Source organism: Rutidosis leptorrhynchoides, chromosome 10 (assembly GCF_046630445.1).
Source record: "Rutidosis leptorrhynchoides isolate AG116_Rl617_1_P2 chromosome 10, CSIRO_AGI_Rlap_v1, whole genome shotgun sequence".
Taxonomy (NCBI): Eukaryota; Viridiplantae; Streptophyta; class Magnoliopsida; order Asterales; family Asteraceae; genus Rutidosis; species Rutidosis leptorrhynchoides.
In genome coordinates this window covers 307,254,582-307,278,494 of record NC_092342.1, presented here as the reverse complement: position 1 = coordinate 307,278,494, position 23,913 = coordinate 307,254,582, and positions in this window count along the sequence as shown.

Below are 23,913 nucleotides of genomic sequence, written 5' to 3'. Positions count from 1 at the left end.
GCAGAAATTGTTACGTTCACACAAAAGCCAAATGAAACTCTATATGAGGCGTGGACAAGATATGGAAAGTTGTTAAGAGGATGTCCGCAACATGGTTTAGACACTTGTCAAATAGTACAAATATTCTACCGAGGATGCGACATCACTACAAGGAAAGACATAGATATAGCAGCTGGTGGTTCGATTATGAAGAAAACCGAAACTGATGCTTACAAAATTATTGATAATACTGCTTCCCACTCACATGAGTGGCATCAAGAAAAAGACATCATTAGATCATCTAAAGCAGCTAGAGCCGATTCTAGCCATGACTTAGATTCCATTTCAGCAAAGATAGATGCTTTCGAGAGACGAATGGAAAAGATGACTAAGGATATTCATGCTATACGAATTAGTTGTGAGCAGTGTGGAGGACCACATTTGACAAAAGATTGTCTCAGTAATGAATTAACAATGGAACAAAGAGAGAATATTTCATACATAAACCAAAGGCCTGGAAATAATTATCAGAATAATTATCAACCGCCAAGACCGATTTACAATCAAAACCAGAATTATAACCGAAATATTCCATACAACAACCAACAAGGTCCTAGCAATCAACAAGTATCCAATAATAGTTACAATCAGCAAAGACCTAATTTTCAAAACAAACCACCACAACAAACCGAAGATAAAAAGCCGAATTTAGAAGATATGATGACGAAGCTAGTTGAAACTCAAACGCAGTTTTTCACATCTCAAAAACAAACCAATGAACAAAATGCTCAAGCATTTAGAAATCAACAAGCTTCTATTCAAAATCTGGAACAAGAAGTAAGTAACCTAGCAAGGTTAATAGGTGAAAGAAAACCGGGAAGTCTACCTAGCGATACAAACGCTAACCCCCGGAATGAAACAGCTAAAGCTATTACCACAAGAAGTGGTACAACACTTAAATCACCTGAAATACCTATAACTTCTGATGAAACTATTCCTACTCCACAAGAACCACAACCTGATCAAGATAAGGAAAAAGAACCGGTAGTTGAAAAGGTTAATGAAGATAACACAGTTAAGGATAAACCTTATGTTAAACCATACCAACCACCACTTCCTTATCCGAGTAAAATGAAGAAGGAAAAACTTGAAGCCGAGCAATCCAAATTCTTGGATATGTTTAAACAGATAAATGTAAATCTTCCTTTCATTGATGTGATTTCAGGAATGCCAAGGTATGCTAAATTCTTGAAAGATCTAATCACGAATAGAAGGAAAATGGAAGAACTCTCGGCTGTTACTATGAATGCTAATTGTTCAGCAGTGCTGTTGAATAAGATACCAGAAAAACTATCTGATCCAGGAAGTTTCACAATTCCATGTTTTCTGGGTAGTCTTAGTTCAATAGAAGCATTGGCAGACTTAGGTGCTAGTATAAATCTAATGCCGTATTCACTATACGCTAAACTAGACCTTGGAGAATTGAAACCAACCAGAATAAGCATACAACTAGCCGATAGATCAATAAAATATCCTAGAGGGATAATGGAGAACATGCTAGTTAAAGTTGGTACTTTAGTATTTCCAGTAGATTTTGTTGTTTTAGACATGGAAGAAGATTCTCAAGTTCCTCTCATATTAGGAAGACCATTCTTAAACACGGCTAAAGCAATGATAGACGTGTTCGGTAAGAAACTGACCCTAAGTATAGAGGATGAGAGTGTTACCTTTTCAGTGGATAGAGCAATGCAACAACCACAATCTGCAGATGATACATGTTATTATATTAAAACTATAGATGCACATGCAGAATTATTAGAAGAATTTCCAGAATTACAAGGAACAGGAGAATGTTCTTTAGGAGAAGGAAATGAACCAATTGATGAAGCTGAAATGTTAGCTACACTTATAGCTAATGGATATGAACCAACAACAGAAGAAATTCAAATGCTAAAAGAAGAAGACAGATATCGATATAAATCATCGATAGAAGAACCTCCGAAATTAGAGTTAAAGCCACTTCCAAACCATTTGGAATACGCTTATTTACATGGTGAATCTGAATTACCTGTAATAATATCGTCTTCTCTTACTGAAAATGAGAAATTACAACTCATTTCTGTGTTGAAAGCTCATAAACCAGCCATTGCATGGAAGATTCATGATATTAAAGGAATAAGTCCTTCGTATTGCACACATAAAATCCTTATGGAAGAAGGTCATAAAACGTATGTGCAACACCAACGAAGACTAAATCCTAATATGCAAGATGTAGTTAAGAAAGAGATTATTAAACTGCTAGATACAGGTTTGATATATCCAATTTCTGATAGTCCATGGGTAAGCCCAGTTCAATGCGTACCTAAGAAGGGTGGCATGACTGTCATCACAAATGAGAAGAATGAGCTTATTCCTACTAGGACTGTAACAGGATGGCGTGTATGTATTGATTATAGAAAATTAAATGACGCCACCAGAAAAGATCACTTTCCCTTACCTTTCATAGATCAAATGTTGGAAAGATTAGCCGGAAATAGTTACTATTGTTTTCTAGATGGATTTTCCGGATATTTTCAAATTCCAATAGCACCCGAAGATCAAGAGAAAACCACATTCACGTGCCCTTATGGTACTTTTGCTTACAAACGCATGCCATTTGGACTTTGTAACGCCCCTGCAACCTTTCAAAGGTGTATGATGGCGATTTTTCACGACATGATAGAAGAATGCATGGAAGTATTCATGGATGACTTTTCAGTCTTCGGTGATACATTTAAATCATGTCTAATTAATCTGGAACGAATGCTAATTAGATGCGAAAAATCAAATCTAGTACTTAATTGGGAGAAATGCCATTTTATGGTTAAAGAAGGCATCGTTCTTGGACATAAAATTTCAAAAGAAGGAATTGAAGTGGATAGAGCTAAAGTAGATGTAATTGCTAAACTTCCACATCCCACCAATGTTAGAGGAGTTAGGAGTTTTCTAGGGCATGCCGGTTTTTACCGACGTTTTATAAAAGATTTTTCTAAAATTGCCACTCCTATGAATAAACTCCTAGAAAAGGATGCGCCATTCATCTTTTCAGATGAATGTATCAAATCTTTTAATATTCTTAAAGAAAAACTCACTAATGCGCCGATCATGATAACACCAAATTGGAATCTACCATTTGAACTAATGTGCGATGCAAGTGATTTTGCAATGGGAGCCGTTTTAGGACAAAGGATTGAAAAACGATTTCAACCTATATATTATGCTAGTAAGACATTACAAGGAGCACAAACGAACTATACAACTACTGAAAAAGAACTCCTTGCTATTGTCTTTGCTTTTGACAAATTTCGATCATATCTAGTTCTAGCAAAAACGGTGGTCTATACCGACCATTCTGCTCTTAGATACCTATTTTCAAAACAAGATGCTAAACCAAGATTAATCCGTTGGATCTTACTCTTACAAGAGTTTGATATTGAAATCCGAGATAAAAAAGGAGCAGAAAATCTCGCCGCTGATCATCTTTCTCGTCTTGAAAATCCCGAATTAGAAGTTCTGAATGAATCGGCCATACAAGACAACTTTCCTGATGAATATCTATTGAAGATAGATTATAAAGAAATCCCATGGTTTGCAGACTATGCAAACTACTTAGTTTGTGGATTCCTTGAAAAAGGATTATCGTACCAAAGACGAAAGAAATTCTTCAGTGATATAAAACACTATTTCTGGGAAGATCCACATCTGTTTAAAAGTTGTCCCGATGGAATAATACGCCGATGTGTATTTGGAGATGAAGCTAGTAAAATTTTAAACCATTGTCACACAGGACCAACAGGAGGGCATTATGGGCCTCAACTAACAGCAAGAAAAGTTTATGAAGCTGGATTCTATTGGCCTACAATTTACAAAGACGCACACCTTCTTTGCAAATCCTGTGATGCATGTCAAAGGGCCGGAAGAATAAGTCAACGTGATGAAATGCCACAAAATGTCATCCAAGTATGTGAAGTATTTGACATTTGGGGTATTGACTTTATGGGTCCATTTCCAAAATCTCATAATAATCTATATATACTCGTAGCCATTGATTATGTATCTAAATGGGCGGAAGCACAAGCTCTCCCAACTAACGATGCACGAGTTGTAGTCAATTTTTTAAAACGTCTTTTTGCAAGGTTTGGAACACCGAAAGCTTTAATAAGTGATCGGGGTACTCATTTCTGTAATAATCAACTTGAGAAAGTTCTTAAAAGATATGGAGTAACTCATAAAATCTCCACCGCATATCATCCACAAACAAGTGGACAAGTTGAAAATACAAACCGAGCTTTAAAACGTATTCTAGAGAAAACCGTAGGATCAAATCCAAAGGAATGGTCAATTAAATTGGAGGATGCACTCTGGGCTTTTAGAACAGCCTACAAAACTCCAATTGGAACCACACCTTTTAGACTTGTGTATGGAAAAGCATGTCATCTTCCAGTAGAAATTGAACACAAAGCATTTTGGGCTTTGAAGACATGTAATCTTGATTTACATGAAGCCGGACGTCTACGATTAAGTCAACTAAACGAATTAGAAGAATTAAGACATGAAGCATACGAAAATTCGTTAATCTATAAAGAAAGAACGAAGAAATGGCATGATAAAAGAATCAGAAGTTCAAAAGAATTCAAAGAAGGAGACAGAGTTCTTCTTTTCAATTCACGATTCAAGCTATTTCCTGGAAAATTGAAATCAAGATGGTCTGGACCATTCATAGTAAAAAGAGTTTTCCCATACGGAACGATAGAATTGATAAATTCAAATGGGATTGAATTTAAAGTTAATGGTCACAGAGTTAAACATTACATACATGGTCCGATGGAAGTCGACAACGAAGTTAATCACAATTTCGACACCACAGCTAACTAAGTGTGGGGAGAATCAAGTCTTTAAAGAATAATATGAATTTCTGTTAGAGTTAGATTGTCTGTTTTCGTGTAGTTCTCGAAAATGGAACACGTATGGTCTTTCCCTAGCAGACCCTAAAGAACTAGTCTTCTCCCCCCATTCTGAATTTTTATTTTTTTTAGGTTTTTACGTAATGAAGACTGCCTGTGAACTAAACCATGGTCTAATGCTACACGCTTTGATCACTAAAAGAAATAATGACATACTACCGAGTGAATTAGTATCAGTAATCAGAGAAAGAATGGACGGAGTTAGAAAAGGATCCAGATGCGAAGATAATAAGTTACAATTTGGTAAAGGAAAATCAAAATCCGCAGCGAAAAGAAGAGCACGACACCTAGAAAAATGTCACAAATGCGGAAAATGGTCACATGGAGGTAAATGTTCAAATAATCAAACCTATTCAAATACCGAATTTGTTACTTTATGCAGAGACGGACCGTTCATATGTTTAGAAGAAAAGACAATGAATGCTAGAGGTTACGCCTATGCAGCCATGGAAGACCAATTAAACCGACTATCTTATGAATATAATAGATCATATAACTAAGAAATCTATTTCACAGGTATGTCTGTACAGTTTTTATTTTTATTTTTATTTTTAACCTTTTGATAATAAACGCTAATTTGTTCGCTAAAAAGTATTAAATTGGTATTAAATAAAATTAGGTTTGGCGACCGAAATTATTGATATCATTCAAAAATTTATTACATCACTGCGAAATTTAACGTTTATTCTTAAGGTATAAATATCTTTAAACAATCAAACCAAAATATTTCAAAAATTCGTCATGAGTTAAATTAGGTCTTGGAACCGAAATTACTTTACCGAAAAGAGGGGCGCATATTTTTGATAATATTTGATTGATTAAAGTGGGATAAAAAGACAAAAAGATTTTTAATTTTATTTTTTTTTACCATGTTTTTAAAATTAATATTTAAATCTTAAATTAATATTGTAAACTTTGTAAAAACAATATTTTTAAAATTGTAAATATTTGAAAAATTAATATAAGTTTGGTATGAATTTATGAATTTTTAAATTAAGTTTGGTGTGAATTTTTAATTTTTAAAATATGAAATTTTAATTTTATGCATTTTAAATTTTGAGTTTGGTGTGAATTTTTAATATTAATTTTGAATTTTATATTTAAGTTGTGTGAATTTAAAAACAAAAATTTACTTTATCTCATTAAGTTAAGAATATGATTTTTAAAATTCGTCGTAAGTTGAAGACTAGGTCTCTGAACCGAAATTGCTTTACCCGAGGGAGGGACGAGAACTTTTATTATCATTATTTTTAATCTTATTGATTTAAAGTATGCCAAAAACATTGAAAAAACCCAAAAATCTTAGCTTTTAAAACAATCGCTACAAAAAGACAAATTTTAAAATTTTGTCGAGGGACGGACTAGGACATCGATCCGAAACGACCTCGTCCTAAATAACAAGGGAAACAAAATTTTAAAATTAATTTCTTAATTGTTTTATAAGTTAAAGATTAAAAAAAAAAAAAAAAAAAAAAAAAAAAAAAGTAACTCCGCGACTCGCGGAGTTTTAAGTGAAAACCTCCGCGACTCGCGGAGGGACAAAATTACAGAAAAAAAATATAACCAGCTGCACGATCTGTACACACAAAACACAAAAACACAGAAAAAAAACTGCGAAAAAGAGCTCGAGAAAACCCACGAAAATCATCCCAAAAACTCGATTTTTCACCGTTAATCTTCAAATTTTTCACTACAATCATGTTGAGAAGGATGATATCTAGGAACTACTCAAGAAAACAGGTACAATTACACCCCAAATCACCTTTAAATCCGAATTTTAGTGTGTTCTTGAGCATATTTTCATAATTTGAATTTTGTTAATTTTTAGTGTAATTAGTGTTAAATTGTTAGTATATTATGCATGTATAACCTAGATTGATGCTTGTTAACATGATTTGAAGCCAAAAACTTCAAAATCTTTAGAATCTAGGGTTTGTGTTCTTGAGCAAATTTGGGGCTTTTTGATATAAACAGGTTATGGCCGATTTTTGTCATGAATTATTGCTAAATTGAGTAGTGTAACATGTCTAGGTAGTTAAATGATCCAAACTTTGAGCCTAACCATGATTTTGAGAATTAAAGTGGACTTTTTCAAGTCCAAAATTCATGAACTTGATTTTTGAAAGATAATGTCATTTGAGACTTGTTTATTTGCTAGTAATGATTATTTTGACATGTTATTTGAGTTGAATGCTTATGAACTTGGCGAAAATTTTCGTATATGCTTATTTGAAAAAGTGTAGATTTGATAAAAATGTGAAAATAAGCTTAAGTTTGATATAAATTGATAATGTCATTGTAATTATTTTGATTGATGATTTTGCTGACACTAATGCATATTTGGATGCACAAAATTTGTGTTTGATGTGTTTTGCAGAATGAAAGGGGTGAATCTTCATCCCAAGCCCGCCATGCTCCTGCTGAGAACTTGGAACAACAGGAGGTAGATAACTACTACAAGCAGGATGTACCTCATCCAGTCATGACCTTTTCAGATATGCACTTGGAACAGTTGCACCCGAACCTGCGATTTGACAGACTTTGGATAGATTATCCAAAATATCAACGGGGATTGCATACTCTTCATTCCAAGGTTGTTGAGGTACCGAGGGTCATAGAATGGGGACCCTTGGAAGCTGTAGAATTGGCCGGGCCAATTAGGGAATTACTGGTACAGAGGTATGGTAATTCTTCTTTCAATGACTGGATATGTTTATTCACCATACGCAGACCTGTATATAAAGTATGGTGTGAAGAGTTGTTATGTAGTATAGAGTTGAATGATCGGGTAGCTAGTTTAACCGATCGTTCTTTTATTAGATTTTTGTTAGGCGGTTCGATGCGCCACATGTCTTTACTGGACATGGCTCAGGCTTTACGTATATATACGCCTGAGGAATTAGCGTCTGCCGATTGTAGAGGATTGATACTAAACGGTAGGAAAATAGATGAGAATTTTGATACACACGGTGTGTGGAGTCAAATGACAAGCCACCACCGTTTCAAAGGGGGAAACTACTCTTATTTGGATATAGATAGAGCCGAATTAAGAGTAATACATAGATTTTTAGCTAATTCGATTACACAAAGGGGTAAAAACAAAGAAAAGGTAAATGAACAAGATTTGTTTTACCATATGTGTATTCGAGACCCACACAGCGCTGTAAGTATACCATATTGTGTGGGTTATTATTTATCAGCTATGGTTCGAGGGATGCGTCCACATAGCATAATAGGAGGTGGTATTTTTATTACTTTGATTGGTGAATATCTCGGTGTGGATATAAGTCGGGGGGGATTATTAGTAGAAGAGCCGGAACCCCGCGACACTATAGGTTTAAATGTATACCATGGTGCTAAAGTTTTGAAGCGGCGAAATAACGCCGCAGTACGATACAATGGTAGACATCCACAAGTAGAGAGAAACCAGGAACAAGGTAATGTAGGAGGGGGGCAAGAAATTCATAGGTTTATAGCTTCTCAGGAATACGAAAATGCTAGACAGAGAGCATTTGAAGATTGGCAAGTTCATCAGAACCAGATCATAGCGCATTGCCAACACATAGGTAGAAACTATATTCCTACACCGAAACCCGTCTTCCCTCCTTGGTCGATAGAGATGCAGCCACCATATCCTACGTATGACCCTGCCGAAGCATTCTATAGCACTTATGGTTATGCGTGGAACCCCTATTGGTACCAATATCATCCTTAGTTTACTTATTTTTTTTTTATTATTTTGTAATTTGTAATTATTGATATATTTAATATTTTTGTTAATATTGTAATCATTTTTATAATTTCTAACTTTTATTCTTAGATTTTAATAATTTTTGAATGTGGGGTAATAAACCAAACTTCAAAAATATGTATATATGTTTGCAGTTTATCTTATGTACACAACAGGGTAAAACAACGCATTTTCAAAGACTGGCATTAAGTTCAGCAAAAGCAAGTAATTTTGACGACAATGATGCAAAATGTATGTGAAATAACAACAAGACGGAATGAACAAATGACGTGCACCATTTATCATTCAGCAAACAAACGCCAATATATTTGGAAACTTTGGTAAAAATTTAATCATTTTCACACAAATCACCCTCAATAATTTAAATTGTTACTGATTTCTTGCAAATGAGGGCATTGCAAGATCTTAAGTGTGGGAAGGGGTTAAATTCTTTCGGATTTTAAAACTTTTACTTTATACACTTGGTTACCATTAAAAATACTAGTAAAGCAGTAGTTGTATTAGAATCTAGTGCTCTCTGATAATAAAGAACAGCCCTGGTCTTATATACTGACTACCCAATTCTAGTAAAATTTTTAAAAATTTTCAAATAAATGAATTCAAAATCATGTTTAAACATATTTATGAACGATAAAACTAGGTTTTAACACCGAAATTATTGTTACCTCGGAAAGGAGATAAATTGAGAAACAAACTAAAATGTTAAAATTCATTTAAAATGGAATAGAGGACGATAAAAAGAAATAAAAAGCCAAGTGTGGGAAAATTTACCAAGTTATTTTAAACATATGCCACATATATTTGTAACAAATAACTGAAAATACTTTTGCTTTGGACTAAACTAAACTGTTTTACCCAATGAAAGAAAAGAAGAGATGGATCTACACGATGAATCAATTCCATCATTAAAAGGAAGTAAAGTCTTCCGAAAAAGACACGCGCTTCTTGATTTAGGTCATGAAGTTGTCGTCCAGACCAGCTGTAGGTTGACGAAAAATCTAGAAAAGTCATCACTAAAATCAGCAGGAAATCCACGGACCTCAGCATTAAACAGGGTCGCCAAGTGGTCAGATTTATCCTAACCATGAGAAGGATTTATCTCGTACAATGGGGAGGCACCGTGCAAATTAGCTGGATAAGACTAATGAATCAGATCCCCAGAAAGGATAATCTCCTTAAAGATTAAAAATCAGCTTTTAAGCCTGATATTACTCAATCCTTGAGATTGACCTTAAAGATTGAGAATTACAAACTCATGGAATTCAATGATATCTAAACTCGAGCTTAAACGAGAAAATATTTTGATCAAAAATACAAACCGATTTGTTTTCTGAAAACCCTATTTTCAATGCGTTCATTACCATTGAACGTAAAATCCTAGGAATTCACCTAGAATTCATTAGGTCACCTGAACCAAATCGGGTGTCAACCGTAAGAACGGTGGTTGCATAACATGGTCAAAGACAGGACTTTGTGCCAAACCGAAAAATTATAAGGGTGAGCTTTACTATTGCTCCTACCAAGAATAGTAATTGCGTCCGACACGTTATAGACCATAATCAAAAGCATGTCACGGGACATTGCCTTAAACAGTTGCTTGTTCAACGCTTTCCTTTACAACCGGACGGTAGTTTGCCGAAAGGTAATATACGGGACAAGTAAACTGGACGTGTTGCTTTCCAAATACAAGGTTAGCAAGTGGGTGACACAAAACCGCAAGTTTTGAGCTAAAATTTTCAAATCTGAAACCCACCAAACCCACAAAAATATTTTGCAAACACCGGTAAAGGGTTATTCCGGAAAACTTATCTAGGGTAAAAACTAGATTTAATTTTCAAAAGATCAAATGTTTTCATAAAGATCCAATTTCCTTAATGGATCTAAATTTTTATAGTCATGTGGGACTGTAAACCATATCGTTACTACCATTGTTTATACCGCCGTATAGAAATCACTGATGTACAAAGTGTGAAGAATAAAAAAGTGATTCTAGTATTTCAAGACGATATTGCTTGAGGACAAGCAACGCTCAAGTGTGGGAATATTTGATAATGCTAAAAACGAACATATATTTCATAGCATTATTCCTCAAGAAAGACAAGCTTTTAGTTGCAATTGTTCTATTTACAAGTGATATTCGTTTAAATAATAAAAGGTGAAGACAAAAGACAGATTCGACGATTTGAAGACGCAAACGACCAAAAAGCTCAAAAGAACAAAAGACAATCAAAAAGGTTCCAATTATTGATAAGAAACGTCTCGAAATCACAAGAGTACAAGATTCAAAACGCAAAGTACAAGATATTAAATTGTACGCAAGGACGTTCAAAAAACCGGAACCGGGACCAGAGTCAACTCTTAACGCTCGACGCAACGGACTAAAAATTACAAGTTAACTATGTATATAAATATAATATAATATATAATTAATTATATTAATTATATATATATTATATATATATATTATTAAAACCGTCGGCAGCCAGAAACTCCAAGGGTGTGAAATGAAAATACCTCTCCGCGACTCGCGGAGTTTGAAGGGCTTTTTGCCGCGAGTCGCGGAGCCCCAAAATTCATTTCTGGCTATAAAGCCAACCGAATTCTGATCGAATTTAACATCTTATTTTCTCAATCTCTCTCAATATATACGTAATATATTTATATTTATAATTTATATTTTAATTTTAATTATAATTCTAATAATAAGGGTATGTTAGCGAATGTTGTAAGGGTGTAAGTCGAAATTCTGTCCGTGTAACGCTACGCTATTTTTAATCATTGTAAGTTATGTTCAACCTTTTTATATTAATGTCTCGTAGCTAAGTTATTATTATGCTTGTTTAAAACGAAGTAATCATGATGTTGGGCTAATTACTAAAATTGGGTAATTGGGCTTTGTACCATAATTGGGGTTTGGACAAAAGAACGACACTTGTGGAAACTAGGCTATGGGCTATTAATGGGCTTTATATTTGTTTAACTAAATGAAAGTTTGTTAATGTTAATATAAAGATTTACAATTGGGCGTCCCTATAATTTACCATATACACTCGATCGGACACGATGGGCGGGGTATTTATATGTACGAATAATCGTTCATTTAACCGGACACGGGAATGGATTAATAGCCACTAGAATAATCAAAACAGGGGTGAAATTACATTCAAGGGTAATTGGTGTAATTGTTAACAAAGTAGTAAAACCTTGGTTTACACGCAGTCGATAACCTGGTGTATTCATTAAACAAAGTATTAAAACCTTGTTACAATTCGAATCCCCAATTAGTTGGAATATTTATCTTCGGGTATAATAATAATTTGACAAGGACACTTGCAATTTATATTTATGACTGATGGACTGTTATGGACAAAAACCAGACGGACATATTGAATAATCCAGGACAAAGGACAATTAACCCATGGGCATAAAACTAAAATCAACACGCCAAACATCATGATTACGGAAGTTTAAATAAGCATAATTCTTTTATTTCATATTTAATTTCCTTTATTTTATATTTAATTGCACTTCTAATTATCGCACTTTTATTTATTGTTATTTTATTTAATCGCACTTTTAATTATCGTACCTTTTAATTATCGCAATTTTATTTTATCGCATTTTTATTCGCAATTTCATTATCGTTATTTACTTTACGCTTTAATTTAAGTCTTGTATTTATTTTATATTTTACATTAGGTTTTAACTGCGACTAAAGTTTTAAAATCGACAAACCGGTCATTAAACGGTAAAAACCCCCCTTTATAATAATAATATCACTTATATATATATTTGTATTTTTATACAAATAAACTAATATAGCGTTGAGCTTTGTTTAAAGATTTCCCTGTGGAACGAACCGGACTTACTAAAAACTACACTACTGTACGATTAGGTACACTGCCTATAAGTGTTGTAGCAAGGTTTAAGTATATCCATTCTATAAATAAATAAATATCTTGTGTAAAATTGTATCATATTTAATAGTATTTTCCTAGTAAAATATAAGCTATTTTGTATACACCTCGTTCGACATCAATAGCTAACTCCCACATTACTGCATATAGAGTGTCTATGGTTGTTCCAAATAATATATACACATGGGTCGATATGATATGTCAAAACATTTGCATACGTGTCTATGGTATCCCAAGATTAGATAATATATTAGAATACATGTATAATACAATATAATTTAGCTAGGATATGATTAATATATATTTGTTACCAATTTTCACGTTGCTACAACAAGAAAAATTATCCAATCTTGTTTTACCCATAACTTCTTCATTTTAAATCCATTTTGAGTGAATCAAATTGCTATGGTTTCATATTGAACTCTATTTTATGAATCTAAACAGAAAAAGTATAGGTTTATAGTTGGAAATATAAGTTACAAGTCATTTTTGTAAAGGTAGTCATTTCAGTCGAAAGAACGACGTCAAGATGACCATTTTAGAAAACATACTTCCACTTTGAGTTTAACCATGATTTTTGGATATAGTTTCATGTACATAAGAAAAATTATTTTCCCAGAATAACAACTTTTAAATCAAAGTTTATCATAGTTTTTAATTAACTAACCCAAAACAGCCCGCGGTGTTACTACGACGGCGTATGTCCGGTTTTACAGTGTTCTTCGTGTTTCCAGGTTTTAAATCATTAAGTTAGCATATCATATAGATATAGAACATGTGTTTAGTTGATTTTAAAAGTCAAGTTAGAAGGATTAACTTTTGTTTGCGAACAAGTTTAGAATTAACTAAACTATGTTCTAGTGATTACAAGTTTAAACCTTCGAATAAGATAGCTTTATATGTATGAATCGAATGATATTATGAACATCATTACTACCTCAAGTTTTCTGGATAAAGCTACTGGAAATGAGAAAAATGGATCTAGCTTCAAAGGATCCTTGGATGGCTTGAAAGTTCTTGAAGCAGAATCATGACACGAAAACAAGTTCAAGTAAGATTTCCACTCGGAATAAGATTGTTATAGTTATAGAAATTGAATCAAAGTTTGAATATGAGTATTAACTTTTATTAGAAAGATATCTTACTGTAAATAAGAAAGATTTCTTGAGGTTGGATGATCACTCTACAAGATTGGAAGTAAGCTAGCAAACTTGGAAGTATTCTTGATTTTATGAAACTAGAACTTGTAGAATTTATGAAGAACACTTAGAACTTGAAGATAGAACTTGAGAGATATTAATTAGATGAAGAAAATTGAAGAATGAAAGTATTTGTAGGTGTTTTTGGTCGTTGGTATATGGATTAGATATAAAGGATGTGTAATTTTGTTTACATGTAAATAAGTCATGAATGATTACTCATATTTTTGTAATTTTATGAGATATTTCATGCTACTTGCCAAATGATGGTTCCCACATGTGTTAGGTGACTCACATGGGCTGCTAAGAGCTAATCATTGGAGTGTATATACCAATAGTACATACATCTAAAAGCTGTGTATTGTACGAGTACGAATACGGGTGCATACGAGTAGAATTGTTGATGAAACTGAACGAGGATGTAATTGTAAGCATTTTTGTTAAGTAGAAGTATTTTGATAAGTGTCTTGAAGTCTTTCAAAAGTGTATGAATACATATTAAAACACTACATGTATATACATTTTAACTGAGTCGTTAAGTCATCGTTAGTCGTTACATGTAAGTGTTGTTTTGAAACCTTTAGGTTAACGATCTTGTTAAATATTGTTAACCCATTGTTTATTAAATCAAATGAGATGTTAAATTATTACATTGTTATGATATCATGATGTATTAATATATCTTAATATGATATATATACATTAAATGTCGTTACAACGATAATCGTTACATATATGTCTCGTTTCAAAATCATTAAGTTAGTAGTCTTGTTTTTACATATGTAGTTCATTGTTAATGATATCTTTACTTATCATAATATAATGTTAACTATATATATATATCCATATATATATGTCATCATATAGTTTTTACAAGTTTTAACGTTCGTGAATAGCCGGTCAACTTGGGTGGTCAATTGTCTATATGAAACCTATTTCAATTAATCAAGTCATAACAAGTTTGATTGCTTAACATGTTGGAAACATTTAATCATGTAAATATCAATTTCATTTAATATATAAAAACATGGAAAAGTTCGGGTCACTACAGTACCTACCCGTTAAATAAATTTTGTCCCGAAATTTTAAGCTGTTAAAAGTGTTGACGAATCTTCTGGAAATAGATGCGGGTTGTGACGATCGCTCCAAATCCATATAGACGAACACATCATTCATCGATTTCATTGTGAGGTATTTGACCTCTATATGATACGTTTTGTAAACATTGCATTCTTTTGAAAAGGCACACCATAAATGAATATTTAAATCAAAGGTTTTCGACATCTGATGATTTCTACATATAGATAATCACCGTAAATAATAGTTTACAATAGTACTTCCATTGACAATGCAGTCAAAATAAGATACATGGTGATGATTTGGTGAATGTAACGTTTCCTTGAAAAATATGCCATGTAAGACTCCATGCACATAGCTTGTCTAACATATAAGCAAACAGCGGAAGACTTCTAGGGAACCTGAGAATAAACATGCTAACAAGTGTCAACACAAAGGTTGGTGAGTTCATAGTTTTAGTGTTTCGTATAATCTGTATATAAAATTGGATCACAAGATTTCAGTTGTTTCATCCAGAAACGTTTATCAAAAGTTTGTCAATAGATTCTACATAACAGAGCACCCTGGTAACTAAGCTTTAACGTTATAATGATAAATACCCCATTCGTTTTAATACACGCAAACCAACGTGTCCTAAACTCAAATAACACACGTCCGTTACAAGGCTAGCGCTCTAGCTCAGACGGGGATATCAAGCCCTATGGATCCATATACTACTACTCGCGCCCACCAGTTCTTATAACTGGCAGTTAACAGTTACCAAAGCTAAGGGATTTTCGGTTCAAACTCAGTGTAGAATTTAGTATGTACTTGTATCCATTGCGTTTAAAATAAAGTGCATGTATTCTCAGCCCAAAAATATAGATTGCAAAAGCAATTAAAAAGGGATCAATGAAACTCACCTTAGCAGCATTTAAAGTCGTTCACCAAAATGTGACTGAAACTCGGATTACCATATAATCGTAGATCTCAACCTAGAGAACATATATTGGTCAATAAATGTCTATCAAGCTAGGTCAGGTCATAGTGTATAACAATCCTAATGCTCGAGATCGACATATAAAAGTTATCCAAAGTCGTTTCAAAAAGTAAATTTTGACTATAATTCAACAAAACGAGACGTGCCTTATATATGGATTCATTTACTTGGCTGGTAATATTCAAAAATCCAATTTATCAATCTTACAAACAAGTTTCAAAAGCAATTTCAATCAATGTCAATCATAATTCAGTTGATCATATTTTTTAATTCGTTCACCGAAATTACGCGATTTCTAAATGAAAAGTTATTGATTTTTCGCCAGCTTTCCAAAAACATGCATATCATATACCTTTTATCAGTAATATATGTATTTACTTCGTGATTCATCATAACTGTTTAACGACAAAATTTAGCATACAAGCATGCATAAATATATATACTCGAGCACTAGACATGGATACACAATTAATATATAAAAGATAAGATATGAATGCTCACGTATCAATATTGTGATCCAATATTGCAGGAAAGTACGTAGACACAACAGAGATGATAAACACTAGGTTTGTCTTACGAATAATACCCATGAATATTACCCATAACTTCCATAGTTATAACCCATAATTTCCTTAGCTCTATCCCGTTTGAAAACCCATTTTGAAAGTGACACGCTCATGACCTCGTCTTAGTATTTTATGTATAAATAATAATAATAATACTAATACTACTAATAATGATAAGATTAATAATAATATTAATCTTAATATTAATAATAATAATAATAATAATAATAATAATAATAATAATAATAATAATAATAATAATAATAATAATAATAATAATAATAATAATAATAATATATAATTTAAATATATACGGAGTAAAATTATTTAGGAAATAAACTGAACGAAATCGAGTTTTTATAGTATGTGGCCTGCTACAGTACCCCATGCGATCGCATGAGTTTTCAGTGTTTTTGCCATGCGATCGCATGGCCGCCTTATCTGTTTTTGTTTGCTAGTTCGTCGACATCAAATAGTGTGTACTGTAGCAATAGTGTTTACTGTAGCAAATAGTGTGTACTGTAGCAAATAGTGTGTTACTGTAGCAATTCACTGTAGCAAGTCGTTTTCACTGTAGCACTGTAGCAAAATACGGTTTCACTGTAGCAAATAGTGTTTTACTTTAGCAAAGTTATTTTTACTGTAGTAAATAGTGTTTTACTGTAGGAAAGTCATTTTTACTTGTACATATATATATATACATACATATAATTTTTCATGAATCGTCGAGAACAACCGAAAGGTATTTGAATATATGAAAGTAGTTCAAAAATTTTGAGATTCAGTCTTACAGACTTTGCTTATCGCGTCAGAAATGTTGATCATACAAAGATTAAGTTTAAATTTGATCAGAAATTTCCGGGTCATCACAGTATCTACCCGTTAAAGAAATTTCGTCCCGAAATTTGAGTGAGGTCGTCATGGCTAACAATAAAAATGTTTTCATGACGTATATGAGTCGATAAATAGAGTTTTATCACCGTTGAATAATATGGATAAAACAATCCAATTACTCGAAGCGTATGAGAGAAGTTATCGTAATCGAGTGAAATGGAGAATAGAGATGCGTCTTATCTCTTGAAATAGTAACGATTGATTTCCGGAATTTAAGAAATAGAAAATCTTCATAATCTAAATAAGATTTGATTCTTCGGATTTTAAGGAAATTAAGATTTCCTTTGATTAAATGCGTAATCTGCCTCGATTGCTATGTCTGATATTTTGCTATAAATTAACCACTTCCGTTTCATTATTTTCATCACTCCTACATCTTCTTCCTTAATTCATACTTTCAAAAGATTGTGATTATGCTTCATCCAGTTCTGATTCTTGATATACTCCTAACTTTCATATCTGTCATTCTTCTTTTTCATCTACCACCGGAGGAAGTTATTTTCTTCTACCATTACCTTGGGGTTATAGTGTTTTTCATTCTCCCGTGTCTTTATATTGCTATACGCATTGATATACACGGTTTGTAAATTTCGGGGTTGTTATCGGGCTTATATTCTCCTTTATATTTCGGAGCTTCATGCTTTCGTTTTCTCTTCCCGACTTTAAGTCAAGCGAATAATGGTTCAGAATTCGTAGGTATGAAATTTTGGATAAACAATACTAACGTTCTAAGAAAGAAATTATAATGGCACGATCTTGATTTGTCAAATTATTAGAATATCTGAAAAAGACCGAATCATCAAGAAAAATATTTTCTTGATATGTTTAGAGATTAGAATGTAAGAGTCATGTAACATGGCACATGATGAGGGTGGAATCTGTGAACCCTTATCACGTTCCATTAGAAACTCAGCATGACTTACTGTAATATAATCACGTTGATCAAGTGTCATTATATTATACTAATTCACGCTTCAGTTCCCAACACTACTTCAAAACATTAAAATTTTTCGAATTTTTCAGATGTTAGAAACTAAAATAGTTTTTTTTTATGTTATAACACAGATAGCGCGAAGAGATGAATGATTTCAAATAAGAATGGTTTTGAAAATATCTTCAGAAATATCGAGGATATTTATAATGAAAGATATGATGATATCTTAGAATATTTAAGATAATGATGATGATGAAGAATATTGTCCGCAAAGGTTTTAGAGTAAAGAGCAAGGTATTTACTAAGGATTTCAGCAGACACTGAATCATTTGGATTCTTTGAAGGCAGGTTCAGTCTTTGTGATTTATCCACAGCCTCCTTCATACTTTGCTCAATCCGTTTTCCAGTTCCAAACCTTATCTTTTTCTCAGCTTTACCACCATACTATTCTTTATCATTAAACATTTGACTGTTAAGGTCGTTTACAGTTTTTGCTGCTTCATCAGCATTGTTCCAATTTCAGAGAACTAGTTCATAGTTTGGGATGATTTTCAGAAACTTCACATTCGAAGTATGTAAGTCTAGAAGATAGACATTATATGTATATATATAACTATTTACGTAGAATTGCTGCGATATTCGAAATACTGATTGCTAATTCCCGGTAGTTGATATGGCAATTATTGTTACAAGATGTGGATGAGTACATGATAGGGTTTCAATGAATATTATGATTTTTCGGAAGGTCAAAGTTCAATGGAGTTGTTGGTAAATTTACTGCTAATGTGGTGGAACATGAAAGGTTTCCCAGTAACAAGAACGTATATATCAAAGTCACAATAAGGCTAATATGAAAAGTCAAAGTTGGTTGGAAGTGTGATAAAACTGGATACTTTGAAAAGGATTGCAAGATTATTTTCAGTAAAAATAATGCTAAAGGATCTTGCACAGTTTTGAAGTCAAAATATAGCTTTGAAAGATGTCGAGATCTAAGAATGATGTCACCAGTTCAGAGTTATGACTTGGATTCGGATCCGTCAATATGTAATCGAATTTGTATGAAAACGATTGTATATCGTTGTGAGCATTGTTAATAATTTTTGAATCAAAGTTGAAGAATGTACAGTATAACATATTAATTGTGAACTTATATATTTCCCGAGTATTACCTACCCATTAAAGATTTCACAATTAATACTTTGTACAAAAGAATTTTTATTACCATTTTTATGAAAATATATGTATGTATATTTTCTTTAGATGTAATACAGATTTAATGAGTTAATATCATATTAAGCTCATTTGATTTTCGGCTTGAATTAGAAATGAATAATCTCTAAAATATTAAAGATTACATAATCTTTGCGGAGTATTTCGCTAATGAAATCAATACTTCATTATTTATTCTTATTGATATTCCTTGGTGAAGGGTGTTGATATTCGTGAAATTCTTACAAACTTCGCAAGGTGCAAATGATGTTTTTTAGAAAGTTTCGAGTGCATCAAAGATGAAAGTGTAAAATCAACCATATTATTGAATAATACACTTGGTTTATTATGAAACGGAATTCTTTGGATTGAAACAGAGATTGTAGTTAACGAAGGTTAAGTTGTTAACGAAGGATGTACATCATAGCATATTAGTAATATGAATTTAACCGAGTAGTATTTACCCTTTTTCAATTCATACTTAATAGCTTAATAGCTTACTGTAGCAAATAGCGTTTTACTGTAGCAATTCACTGTAGCAAAGTCGTTTTCACTGTAGTACTGTAGCAAAATACGGTTTCACTGTAGCAAATAGTGTTTTACTGTAGCAAAGTCATTTTTACTGTAGTAAATAGTGTTTTACTGTAGGAAAGTCGTTTTTACTTGTACGTATATATATATATACATACATATAATTTTTCATGAATCGTCGAGAACAACCGAAAGGTATTTGAATATATGAAAGTAGTTCAAAAATTTTGAGATTCAGTTTTACAGACTTTGCTTATCGCGTCAGAAATGTTGATCATACAAAGATTAAGTTTAAATTTGATCAGAAATTTTCGGGTCATCACACGGGTATTTCTTCTTTATCTGATCTTCACGCTCCCAGGTGAACTCGGGTCCTCTACGAGCATTCCATCGAACCTTAACAATCGGTATCTTGTTTTGTTTAAGTCTCTTAACCTCACGATCCATTATTTCGATGGGTTCTTCAATGAATTGAAGTTTTTCATTGATTTGGATTTTGTCCAACGAAATAGTGAGATCTTCTTTAGCAAAACATTTCTTCAAATTCGATACGTGGAAACTGTTATGTACATTCGCAAGTTGTTGAGGTAACTCAAGTCGGTAAGCTACTGGTCCGACACGATCAGTAATCTTGAATGGTCCAATATACCTTGGATTTAATTTCCCTCGTTTACCAAATCGAACAACACCTTTCCAAGGTGCAACCTTAAGCATGACCATCTCTCCAATTTCAAATTCTATGTCTTTTCTTTTAATGTCGGCGTAGCTCTTTTGTCGACTTTGGGCGGTTTTCAACCGTTGTTGAATTTAGATGATCTTCTCGGTAGTTTCTTGTATTATCTCCGGACCTGTAATCTGTCTATCCCCCACTTCACCCCAACAAATCGGAGACCTGCACTTTCTACCATAAAGTGCTTCAAACAGCGCCATCTCAATGCTTGAATGATAGCTGTTGTTGTAGGAAAATTCTGCTAACGGTAGATGTCGATCCCAACTGTTTCCGAAATCAATAACATATGCTCGTAGCATGTCTTCAAGCATTTGTATCGTCCTTTCGCTCTGGCCATCAGTTTGTAGATGATAGGCAGTACTCATGTCTAGACGAGTTCCTAATGCTTGCTGTAATGTCGGCCAGAATCTTGAAATAAATCTGCCATCCCTATCAGAGATAATAGAGATTGGTATTCCATGTCTGGAGATGACTTCCTTCAAATACAGTCGTGCTAACTTCTCCATCTTGTCATCTTCTCTTATTGGCAGGAAGTGTGCTGACTTGGTGAGACGATCAACTATTACCTAAATAGTATCATAACCACTTGCAGTCCTTAGCAATTTAGTAATGAAATCCATGATAATGTTTTCCCATTTTCATTCCGGGATTTCAGGTTGTTGTAGTAGACCTGATGGTTTCTTATGTTCAGCTTTGACCTTAGAACACGTCAAACATTCTCCTACATATTTAGTAATATCGGCTTTTATACCTGGCCACTAAAAATGTTTCTTAAGATCCTTGTACATCTTCCCTGTTCCAGGATGTATTGAGTATCTGGTTTTATGAGCTTCTCTAAGTACCATTTCTCTCATATCTCCAAATTTTGGTACCCAAATTCATTCAGCCCTACACCGGGTTCCGTCTTCTGAATATTAAGATGCTTCTCCGATCCTTTGGGTATTTCATCCTTTAAATTTCCCTCTTTTAAAACTCCTTTATTTGAGTAGTAAGGTTAGTGTGAATCATTATATTCATAGATTTTACTCGAATGGGTTCTCTGTCCTTTCTGCTCAAGGCGTTGGCTACCACATTTGCCTTCCCCGAATGGTAACGAATCTCAAAGTCGTAATCATTCAACAATTCAATCCACCTACGCTGCCTCATATTCAGTTGTTTCTGATTAAATATGTGTTGAAGACTTTTGTGGTCGGTATATATAATACTTTTGACCCCATATAAGTAGTGCCTCCAAGTCTTTAATGTAAAAACAACCGCGCCTAATTCCAAATCATGCGTCGTATAATTTTGCTCGTGAATCTTCAATTGTCTAGACGCATAAGCAATCACCTTCGTCCGTTGCATTAATACACAACCGAGACCTTGCTTTGATGCGTCACAATAAATCACAAAATCATCATTCCCTTCAGGCAATGACAATATAGGTGCCGTAGTTAGCTTTTTCTTCAATAATTGAAATGCCTTCTCTTGTTCATCCTTCCATTCAAATTTCTTCCCTTTATGCGTTAATGCAGTCAAGGGTTTTGCTATTTTGGAGAAATCTTGGATGAATCTTCTGTAGTAACCAGCCAATCCTAAAAATTGACGTATATGCTTCGGAGTTTTTGGGGTTTCCCACTTTTCAACGGTTTCGATCTTTGTCGGGTCCACCTGGATACCTTCTTTGTTCATTATGTGACCGAGGAATTGAACTTCTTCCAACCAAAATGCACACTTTAAAAACTTAGCGTACAGTTTTTATTTCCTCAATACTTCTATCACTTTTCTCAAATGTTCTTCGTGCTCTTGATCATTCTTTGAGTAAATAAGTATGTCATCGATGAAAACAATGACAAACTTATCAAGATATAGCCCACACACTCAGTTCATAAGGTCCATGAACACAGCTGGTGCGTTAGTCAATCCAAACGGCATAACCATAAACTCGTAATGACCATAACGCGTCCTAAAAGCAGTTTTTGGAATATCATCCTCCTTTACTCGCATTTGATGATATCCAGAACGTAAATTGATCTTCGAATAAACTGACGAGCCTTGTAGTTGATCAAATAAGTCATCAATTCTCGGCAGTGGATAACGGTTTTTGATGGTAAGTTTGTTCAACTCTCTGTAGTCAATACACAACCTAAATGTACCATCCTTCTTCCTGACAAACAAAACAGGAGCTCCCCATGGTGATGTGCTTGGTCGAATGAAACCACGTTCTAATAGTTCTTGCAGTTGGCTTTGCAGTTCTTTCATCTCGCTGGGTGCGAGTCTATAAGGAGCACGAGCTATTGGTGCAGCTCCTGGTACAAGATCTATTTGAAATTCAACAGATCGATGTGGAGGTAGTCCCGGTAATTCTTTCGGAAATACATCGGGAAATTCTTTTGCGATGGGAACATCATTGATGCTCTTTTCTTCAGTTTGTACTTTCTCGACGTGTGCTAGAACAGCATAGCAACTTTTTCTTATTAGCTTTTGTGCCTTCAAATTACTAATAAGATGTAGCTTCGTGTTGCCCTTTTCTCCGTACACCATTAAGGGTTCTCCTTCTTCTCGTACAATGCGAATTGCATTTTTATAACATACGATCTCTGCTTTCACCTTCTTCAGCCAGTCCATGCCAACTATTACATCAAAACTCCCTAACTCTACTGGTATCAAATCAATCTTAAATATTTCGCTACCCAGTTTAATTTCTCGATTCCGGCATATATAATCTGCTGAAATTAATTTACCGTTTGCTAATTCGAGTAAAAATTTACTATCCAATGGCTTCAATGGACAACTTAATTTAGCACAAAAATCTCTACTCATATAGCTTCTATCCGGACCCGAATCAAATAAAACGTAAGCATATTTATTGTCAATAAGAAACGTACCCGTAACAAGCTCCGGGTCTTCCTGTGCCTCTGCCGCGTTAATATTGAAAGCTCTTCCACGGCCTTGTCCATTAGTGTTCTCCTGGTTCGGGCAATTTCTAATAATTTGGCCCGGTTTTCCACATTTATAACAAACTACATTGGCATAACTTGCTCCGACACTACTTGCTCCGCCATTACTCGTTCCGACACTATTTGTTCCTTTCGTTCTGTTAACCCCTGGTCCATAGACCTCACACTTCGCTGCGCTATGACCATTTCTTTTACACTTGTTGCA